Consider the following 10,246-nt stretch of genomic DNA (forward strand, 5'->3'; position numbering starts at 1 on the left):
AAGTTTATAATTGTTTTTTCATCTTGATGTATTGTCCCTTTTATTAGTATGAAGTGATCTTCTTTGTCTTGTTTGACTATCATAAGTTTGAAGTCTACTTTGTCTGATATAAGTATTGCTACTCCTGCCTGTGTTTGGGGGCATTAGCTTGGTAAATCTTCTTCCATCCTTTCACCCTAAAACAGTGTTTATTTCTGTCAATAAGGTGGGTCTCTTGTAAACAACAGAATGTCAGATCTTCTTTTTTAATTCAGTTTGCCAAACAGTGTCTTTTGATGGGGGAGTTAAGTCCATTAGCTTTCAGTGTTAATATTGATAGGTATGTGGTGATTCCTGTCATTTAGATGCTTTTGTTTAAGGATTTGAGTGTGTACAGCTGATTCAATCCTACTCTCTGTGTTTTTGTCTGTTCTTCTCATGAGGTTTAATACTTCCCATCCTTTTGTGGTTACGTTTGTTTTCATCTTCTGTGTGTAGAATTCCTTGCAGAATCTTCTGTCATGTGGCTTGGTGGTCATATACTGTTTTAGTTTCTGTTTATCATGGAAGACTTTTATTTCTCCATCAATTTTGAATGATAGTTTGGCTAGGTAGAGTATCTTAGTGATGAATTTGTTTTCTTTCAGTGCTCAAAATACCTCACTCCCTGTCCTTGATTTTAAGGTTTCTGTTGAGAAATCTGTTGTTATTTTGATGGGCTTACCTTTATATGTTATTTGTTTTTTCTCTCTTATAGCCTTCAATATTCTATCTTTTTTCTCTATGCTAGTTGTTTTAATGATAATATGCCGTGGAGAGGTTCTATTTTGGTCAAGTCTGTTTGGTGTCCTGGAAGCCCCCTTTACCTGAGTGATCAACTCTTTCATGAGATTTGGGAAATTTTCTACTATTATTTTGTTGAATATATTATGTACCCTTTGGCCTGCACCTCTTCTTCTTCTTGATGCCCATGATTCTGAGGTTTGGTCTTTTGATGGATTTGGTGAGTTCTTGCATATTCCTTTCACAGCTCTTGAGTTGTTTGACTAAGAGTTCATCTGTTTTTTACCTTAAAATCTATTTTATCTTTGAACCTTGAGATTCTGTCTTCAACTTGTTCTAATCTGCTAGAGTGGCTTTCTGCCTTATTTTTTATTTGATTAAAGGAATTTTTTATTTTCAGGATTTCTGTTTGATTCTTTTTTCTGAAGTTTACCATATCTTTGTTCAACTCCTCTTTTATATCTTGGGCTGTCTTCTTTATTTCATATATCTCTTTTTTTTACAGTCTCCTGTATTTCACTTTGTGTTTGTTGAAGTCCTGTCTGAGTTCATTTAGTTGTTTCTGTGTCTTCTCAAGTTTTTTTATATTTGTGGTGTCTTGATATTTCTTGAATTCATCTTGTACTTTCTGTTTAACCATGTCTTCTAGCTTCTTCATGAGTTTCTCAATGACTTCACCCATGATTTCCTCTTGGAGAGATTTTTGTGGATTTCACTGAGCTCATTGGTGATATTTATCATTGTTCTGTAGGGGTCAGTATCTGGGTATTCATTTTCTTCATTTCCCTCTAAATCCTCTATTGAATTATTCCTTTAAGGAGTGTGGTATCTTTGCCTTCTTCTCCTCTCCATGCTTCTAGCTGGTGCTGTGAAACTATGTTCTTGATTTTCTAGTTGGTGCTTTTAGTTGCTTGTTTTCTTTCCCTTGATTTAATTTTTGTATTGTGACTGGCTAAGTTATTAGCTAGTTTGATGTGCTATTTCTATCTTTGCTTGGAGGTATAAATTAGCAATAATAAACTCACAGTTTCAATGGTTCAATGCCAATTATATAGAGACCCCCTTGGTGATAATATCTATAACCAGTGGGAGCTGGGGGGAATATGGTTGTTTTGGTAGAGATAGAAACTTGGGTAATTAGTAAAGGTGCACTAAAAGGAGGGGGAGTGGAAAGAAAAGATGGGGTGAGTAGGGGAAGAAGTGTGGGGTCTGCTGGGTTTGGGGGCCCTTGTGTGTGTTTGGGTGTAGTTCAGCTGTTGTAGTTGAGGATGCTTATCTTAGGGATTATAGAGGGCTGGGTATGTGTATGGTTGGTACAGTAGGTTAATCAGCTGGTGGTAAATATGGAGGAGGGCGGGGTAGTGAGGTGACAGGTGAAGGTGAGGAGGGGGAGGCAAAGACAGGAGAGAGTGGATAAGAAGGGGCAGAAAGAATCATTGTGGTGGAGATCAATGGATTGTATCACAAGAAAAGGAGAGAAAGTGAAGGAGGTAAGTACAGGGAAAATAAAATTGTAATAGTAAAATTAACAATACTAGAAAAAAGGAGGAGGAACTAAGAAAAGAAAAGAAACCTAGCTACAACAATAGCAACAACAAGTTCAGTCATTTTGGTAAAGGTTCTGGACTTATTCCTTTGGTGTCCAATCCTGGTACTGGCACTTGGTATTCTGGGCTATGTGGGGAATGGCACTGCCCCTCTTCTAGGACAGCTTGGGGAGGAAATGGCTAGAGAGTTTTTTCTCCCACTTTCCTTGGTCTTATGGGCCATCTGTTACAAGTGGGAGCTCTGAAGTGATCTCATCAAACAGCTGAGTTGTGAGCAGTATTTGGTTCCTTCTGTCCTCAGGGCAGGTTGCAATAGGGACCTGTAGTAGCTCAGTACTAGTTTTTGCAAGGTGGTCCAATCCATTGATGTTTTCATCATGTGGCTGGTACATTGCCCTATAACTGCAACTCTGCCTTGTCAGCTCCTTCCCCCAGCAAGGTGGGGCAATTTAGTTTTGTGTTCAGTCCCAGGAGACTAGCTCAGCAATCTGCTATGTTCCTGCTTTGGGTAGTTGGCTTGTCGCCCCATTCCTGCTCTCAGCACTTGTTCTTTGTCCAGCCTCTACAAGCTGAGTTTGGCTCCATGTCCCACCCCCAATCTCCAAGGTTGGCTCACCATTGCACCCCAACCCCATTGTCTGTAATAGATTACAATTCACTGTCTATGTTTCTCAGTTCAATCTGCCCATGACCTTCCCAGGATTATGCTCCTGGGGGGTGGGGGTGGGAGTTGCACTTGGTGCCTGGCACTTACCTGTTGGGTCTACAGATTTACACAGGCAGCTTTGAAACCTGCTGGTGGGGAGAAATGGTATGTGGCTTTTCTCAAGGGAGATACTTACTGGGATGGGGTTCAGCTTGGTGGGGCATAGGTAGGCTTTCCACAGGTTAGGGGTCTAGTATATCTCTATCTTATGCTTTGTGAAAAAAAGAGAAAAAAGAAAGGAAAGGGATAAATGGCCCAGGGAGGTTTTCCCCAACATAGGCAGGTCCTTGTGGCTGTGCCACTCAGGGATTTCCCTGGCTATTAGGTGCAATTAAGATCTGTTTTAAGGGTCCATCCTTGAATTTTATGTGTTAGTGGTTATTAAGTTGGCAAGAAACAATTAGAATTACCCAAGTGTAGCTCCTACATCTCAAAGTGGTTTCTGAAATCATGGAGTTCAGGAATTCTGATTCTCTATCCTATAAGACATCTTCTTTCATTTTGTTATGTTGTTGTTTAAGAGAGAGAAGTATTGTCCTTAATAAATGGATAAAGAGTAAGCTCAAATATCCAATTAACAAATGGAAGTAGTCAACAAGCAGTTAGAAGCAAATTCATTCTCACTATTAAAGAAATAAAGTATAAATCACTGATATATTGTTTAAACTTATCAAGTTAGGGAATATTTAAAGGAAAAATAAATTGGCAAATTTACTTCATGCTATTATACTATAATAAAATGGTTGAAATATATTCTACAGAAGAGATGCAATGATGAAACAATCATTAATAAATACACAAGAAATGTGAGGTACATAAGCAGTGTTCTGGGAGGAAATGCAGTGAAAAATTAGTAGCAGTTATTTCTGAATGGTTGTATAATTTTTAGTTTTTAAATTTTAGTTTTCAAATTCTCTCTAGTTATTTTTACTGTTATTAGTACAAACAAAACAAAACATAAATGCATGTGTGTGTGTGTGCATTCATGCAAACAAATGTACCTAAGAATTATCTTCTAGTATTGGTGTTTATACTTATGGAAAAGTGTATAATCTACCCAAACTGACAGTAGCATTCTCTGTGTATGTGTGTGGTGCTGGGTATTGTTTTGTGTGTCCTGGGCAAGCACTATACCACTGAGCTATATCTCCTGCCCCCAATAGCACCATTGCTTATTTAGATGTGTCTATGTATATAACACTTCTTTCTTTGTTGTCAACCCATTTTCCTTCTCTGCTCTTCTGTATTATGAGTATATTATTGATATAAATACAGTAGATATTTACAGATTAGATTTTTCATTTACCTCATTGCAAATTTTAGTTGTGATATATGCAAATTTCTGTATCATTTGGGACATAAACTTATATAAAAAAGTTTTGCTATTTAAATTATGCAGGGCATTTTTCTATGATAATAAGCAGAAAAGTGGGTTAAAACTGACATTTGCTCCATAGACCTGAAAGTAGAATTTTATCCAAGAAACCATCATTTTATGATTTTCGAATGAATAATATTTCTGAAAAGTTTATATTGCATGACTACTTGCTGAATCATGACTACTACAAAGCAAATATCTCAGGTTTATGCCTTTTAATTCAATTTTTATTTTTGAACCGATGCAATCTCATAATGTCTTTGGTAGAACACATCTAAAAGGCTTAAAGTACAAAAAACTAGTGTTCTTTTACATAATGAGGAAAGTATATGAATAGTAACCTGAGTCAGCTGGGAGATCAGGGTTCATAGTCAGAAGACTCATGCTTTGAGCTTTGGATATAACTGTTACTATGTTTTTTGACCTTGAATGAACTATTTACTATGAATCTCTTTGTCAACATTCACAAAATGGTTCTAATAGTACCTGCCTGTTTACTTTTCAAATTTGTTTAGTTATTTGAAAAATTCTAATGTATAGAAGTTAACTAACACCCTTGTATCATCAGCTTGACTACATAATCAGCTATTTGGTAATTAGCTCAATTAAAGCAAACCAAAGGGGAACAAGTTGCAGATTTGATTTTGTCTTAAAGTAATTGTCTTCACATTGTATCATAGCCTAATTTAGTCCTAGCACTGTAAATATGTGCATCCATATAAGAAATTAGCTAAGAGTGGTTGGTTGTTCAATGCAGATGCATATCAACAGTATGAAAACAATTCCTTTGTGTGTGCTATCTGTGCTTGTGAGTTAGTAGCATGGTTTTACACAAAAACAGTATGTTTACACTTACAAGATTAAAAGTATAGGTGAAATTTACAAGCACCTCAAATAAAATTTCCTCCCTTAAATCTTTCTTCTTTCTTTGGCTTTCTTCTCTGTAATATTCAATTTAACATCTAGTCTTTTTTATGTATTTCAAACTCCATGATGGTAAAGTATGTCTCTTTTGCTTACTGCTGAGTCTGTTGTGTCTATTACAGTGCTTGACACACACCAGATAAGAAATTATTATAGCAATTATATATGCACACACGTGAACACATAGATCATAGGTATGTGTCTAATAACTATTGACTAACAAGACTCATTTTTCTACCATCCTTCCTCCCAGTTCCTAATAGTCTTCTTAGGTAGACAATGAATGGTGATTATATGTTTTTCATATTACTAAAGATGGGTAGTAGGAGTGCAGTAAACTGTTGTTTTGTAAGCAATTTAAATGTTAACCCATGTATATTACTCAAATGAATATAATATTGTACTTAAGGAGGATATTGTCTCCCACAGTAGACAAAGATATGCATCTGACTTTATTTTCCATTCATTGAAAACTACTAGTCAAGAGATGAATATGAAGGCAATGATTAAAGTTTTGGAACAATACAGTCTAAACTACAGCTGGAGGCTCATTTGAATTCTCTAATTATCCTAGACCAGATCTTCAGGCTTGTAGTCCTCCCTAGGCCCTTGATTATTTCTTCAAATGGATATCTCACTCTTGTTAATCAAACAGGTATCCATTATTAAATATAAAGCTCATGATGAAATTCAAGTTGCACTGAATTTATTCTAGCAGAGTTCTGAAGCTACTTTCTACTCTACTAATGACTAACTTCAGGAAATAATTTGCTTAGGATCTAGTAATGTGCTAGATGCACAGCTGAGTTGTAATGTATTTACTTACTATATTTAGTGTTAAAAGGAAAAAAGAATTATTCACTTGGGGCAAAAGAACATCAAAAATGAATGCTAAAATTTAGTGGAGTTTGTATGGTGAATATGTACATATGTATCCATCTATCCATATGCATGCTCTTTATTCATGTCTTCTCAATTATAGTATCAATAAATTGTATTTCATTTCCAATTTAACTGCTTTTGTAAAAATAACAAGATTCTGAAAATTCTTCATTTATAGAGATGAAAAGTAGCATTCAAATTCATAACACCAAAGGACATGGTTTTGAATAACTTTCAGGATATATGTACATTAATTAATTTCCAGTGTTAGATGATTGACATTTTATTTTCCAATCTCTTTCAGACATGACAGTCTGGATGGTACACTGTGAACCAATATCTCAAATTCTCCTCCTTTGTGAGTATGTGCGTGTTTGTGTGTATGTCTGTGTTTAGGAGAGAGGAAGAGAGAGAGAGAAGTATATATAGAGAAATACACATTATCTGATGCTTTTTCTCTACACTAAAATTTCTTGTAAAGGGAAAATTATCCTTCAGTGGTAAGATATTTTCCCTCTTTGCTTAATCTCTTCATATTTTTGGTCTATTATTTGACAAAGACAACTAAACACACTATTCCTGTTGAGATTAATACAAAAAAACAGGAATACCTGAACATTTTATTCTTTTCTAACCACAAAAATACCTTTGTCACCAGAATAGTGCTTTCTCCAGTTTGGGGAAAAATGAGTAGCATAGTCAAAGAGCTTTGCCAGCACCATGCTGCTAAATGTTTACCTGTGTGGCAGTTAAATGGGTCTCAGGTGAATTAACTTTTACCTCCTCCAGAAACAGGACAATTGTAGGAATTTTCTCTGCAGGCTTCACAACGTGCACCACAATACTTCAGTGCAGATGAACTGTCACTCCAGAGTGAGTTTGAAGAGCAGTCAAAAGAAAGTTAAATTGCTTTACCCTAGGCTTGTTCACTTGACTTTTGAGAATATTTCTATATTTTTGCGTGGAATTGCAACTCATTCTTACTTAGTCCTGAGGGAAAGTCATTCCCTAGTCTGTTTATGCTGAGGGCAGGCTTACTTCATGACAGTCCCAACCCTGAATAGTGTTTCTACCCATGTGGCTAAGTGAAGAAAAGCCGCAAGTTCAAAATATTAACTTTTTAAAAAATTTCCTTTATTCGTATGTGCATACAATGATTGAGTCATTACTCCCCCCTTCCCCCCCGCCCTAACCCTTTCCCCCCACCCCCTCCTTCTTGCCCCCACCCCCTCACTTCAAAATAGTAACTTTTAACAACAAAAAATTCTGGGATAAGTTTTAACTTCTGATGGTTGGATTCACTTAATCCACCATTTACTCACTCATTCATTTCCTTCAAAATGTATCTGTTAAGTATTTATTATGGTCCAGATTCTAAGTGAGATACCACAGTATGACAAAGAATACATACAGAGTAACTGCTTTAGTGAGCTTGGAATCCAATGAAGCAAATAACTATAGCATCATTAAAAAACATTAATGTAAAACACCAAACAAACAGCTAAAGCTGGATCATCAAGGTTGTTCACAGATAAATAAGCTAAGACCTGCAAAGATTGAGGCTTCAGGGCCATGGAAGTTTAAAGGTCAGATAGATCAATCTTCCCTTGGATCTTCAAGGACCTGAACGTTCGGTGAGAACAGTTTACAAAAATTGAAAGATGATATTCATGGTAAAGAAGATTATAAATGAGTAGAAGTAGAAGATAAGATATCTTTTGACATAGTTCAAGGTCATGCTGTGTAATCTGATGCGGTGATTTTAAAACTAGATTAGTGGGATATTTTTCAGAATTATTATCATCTGTATATTCCAAGTCACTACTACCACCTAGATGTGTAGAGCTATTGAGGCTGAGGTCTCAGGTTAGGTTAGATGTCTTTGTTTTGTCCTGTGGCCTGGGCAGTGTTACTAACACTGCTCAAAAGCCTGTCCAAACTATCCGCTTAGTCACACAAAATTCTATTAAGAAAAGGAGCCATCATCTCCCCTAATAAATTAAATTAATTCCCTTATCATGTGAAGGGTGTGAGTGTAGTGTAGTATCATACTCTCATAAGGTTGTCTATTGTTATTAGGATTTCATCTTGCTGATACATACTATATTATTATATAACATGACAAATGCATATTATATAAGTTTACGTCTTCCCATATACTTATGACAGTACACTAAATTCAAGTAACTTTCTTTCCTACCTTCTCTAAGTATCATATTTTCTTTCTTCACTGTTTATTTTGTGTTTTTGAGATAGGGTGTTGCAGTGTAGTCCAGGATTGCCTGGAACTGACTATGTAGCCAGGGTTGACTTGAATGCGTAATCCTCTTTTGCAGCTTCCCAAGTACCAGGATTACAGGGGCACACCATCATGCCCACCTAAGTGTCATTTTTTCTTCATCATCCCTTATAGAATTATTGAACTTTTGAGCAAAGAAGTGTTTTAGTATTTTTCAAAGTATAGTTGGAGACCACCTATCTCAGATATCTTCTAATTTTATTGCAGATTTCTGGGGTCATAGTTTATTCTGATTAAACCAGTCTGCAGGGATAGAACCCAGGGATTTGACTGTTTACCAAGCTTCCGGGAGATTTCATATAAGTCAAAATTTGATAATCACTACTTTCAATGATAGCTTAACTCTGTCATTTTTCTCAAACAAGTAATCAGAATGGGGAAGTGACTTGTCCAGGTTTGCAAAGCAAATCACCATTAATCTTGGTCTTTCCCAGTCCTCGTCCTCTGAGATGTCAATCCAGGGTTCTTTATAGTACTGCGATTGTTACCACTCCCTTCCCAGTTTATCTTTGTAGTGCAAAATTTTTAGGACAAAGTATTTTAGTGGTTGATTATAAATTATTTAGTTTAATGTGTTTCTTTACAATATACTTGTGACAGTAGTATCTCATTCCAGATAACAGTTTAAGAATGTAGTCTCAATATTCAATCTTTCTATACAGAAAACATTATACAGAGATAACTATGTTATAATGTGGTCTCAATACAGACACTATTTTTTTGTCAAAAATTTGTACAGGTAGAATGTAACTGTAGAAAATGTTGCTGAGAAACCAAACATGTTGGATTCTATAGCTACTGAAGTCTAAGACTCTTATTCACGTTGTATGCTCTCTTCCTTGTAGTCATTGGGCCTCTGATATTTGTTCTTCTCATTTACTGTTCTGTTGGTGAAAATGATGACAACATTCTGGACTCTGCTGAGAGGAATGGCCAAGAAGTCAGTGTTTGATTCCTTTGAAAATTGAATGGGCCTTTTATGTTGAGTGTCATGGCTTAAGTAACAGTTATCAATTGAAATGATGCATCATTATGAAATGCTGAATGAAGATTTTCTACAAGCTCTACAAAGCTCGAAGAAAGGCAAGGTTGGGATGTTGAAAACCCTTAAAATGTTTTTATTTGTAAACAAATGAGAACTTTGAGTACTGAAATATTAGAGCTTTTATTCATGTCAACATATGGGGTAATTTTCTAGAAAAAAATTAACTCATAGGTAGATTATTTAACTTTTAAGCACTTGTCTCCTCAGAGTAGTGATTCCCTGCAAAGTCGCTTCATTTTTATATAAGTAAGACATTTTTTTCTCAAAATGAAAGAGATTTTGAATTTGAGAACTGTGTGTGTGCTTTTATTGGTACTGCCAGTTCTTGTAGTCCTGTCCATGTGTTCTACATCTCATCTCTGATCTGATAAAGTGATTTTACAGAGACAAAATATTTCACAGGAATTTTTGAAGTCTTGTCTGTTATCTCTGAATATTAATCTCTTGTATTTTGAAATCCCAGCCTTCACCCCTGACAATATTTGAGCTTCATATCAGGGTAGGAGAGGAGGAAGAAAAGCACTTCACTTCACTTAAAATATTCCCTGCATATGTTAATGATCTCTGCTGATAGTTGAAAAAGGGCTTTAATAACCATTAAAAATCATGATTAATGGAACCAGCTGCTTGATAGTGGGACTTCTAAGCAAGTACTCCTAAGGATCCCATAAACTTTGGGTGTCCTAATCTGTGTCTTTCAGAA

Source organism: Castor canadensis, chromosome X (genome assembly GCF_047511655.1).
Source record: "Castor canadensis chromosome X, mCasCan1.hap1v2, whole genome shotgun sequence".
Taxonomy (NCBI): Eukaryota; Metazoa; Chordata; class Mammalia; order Rodentia; family Castoridae; genus Castor; species Castor canadensis.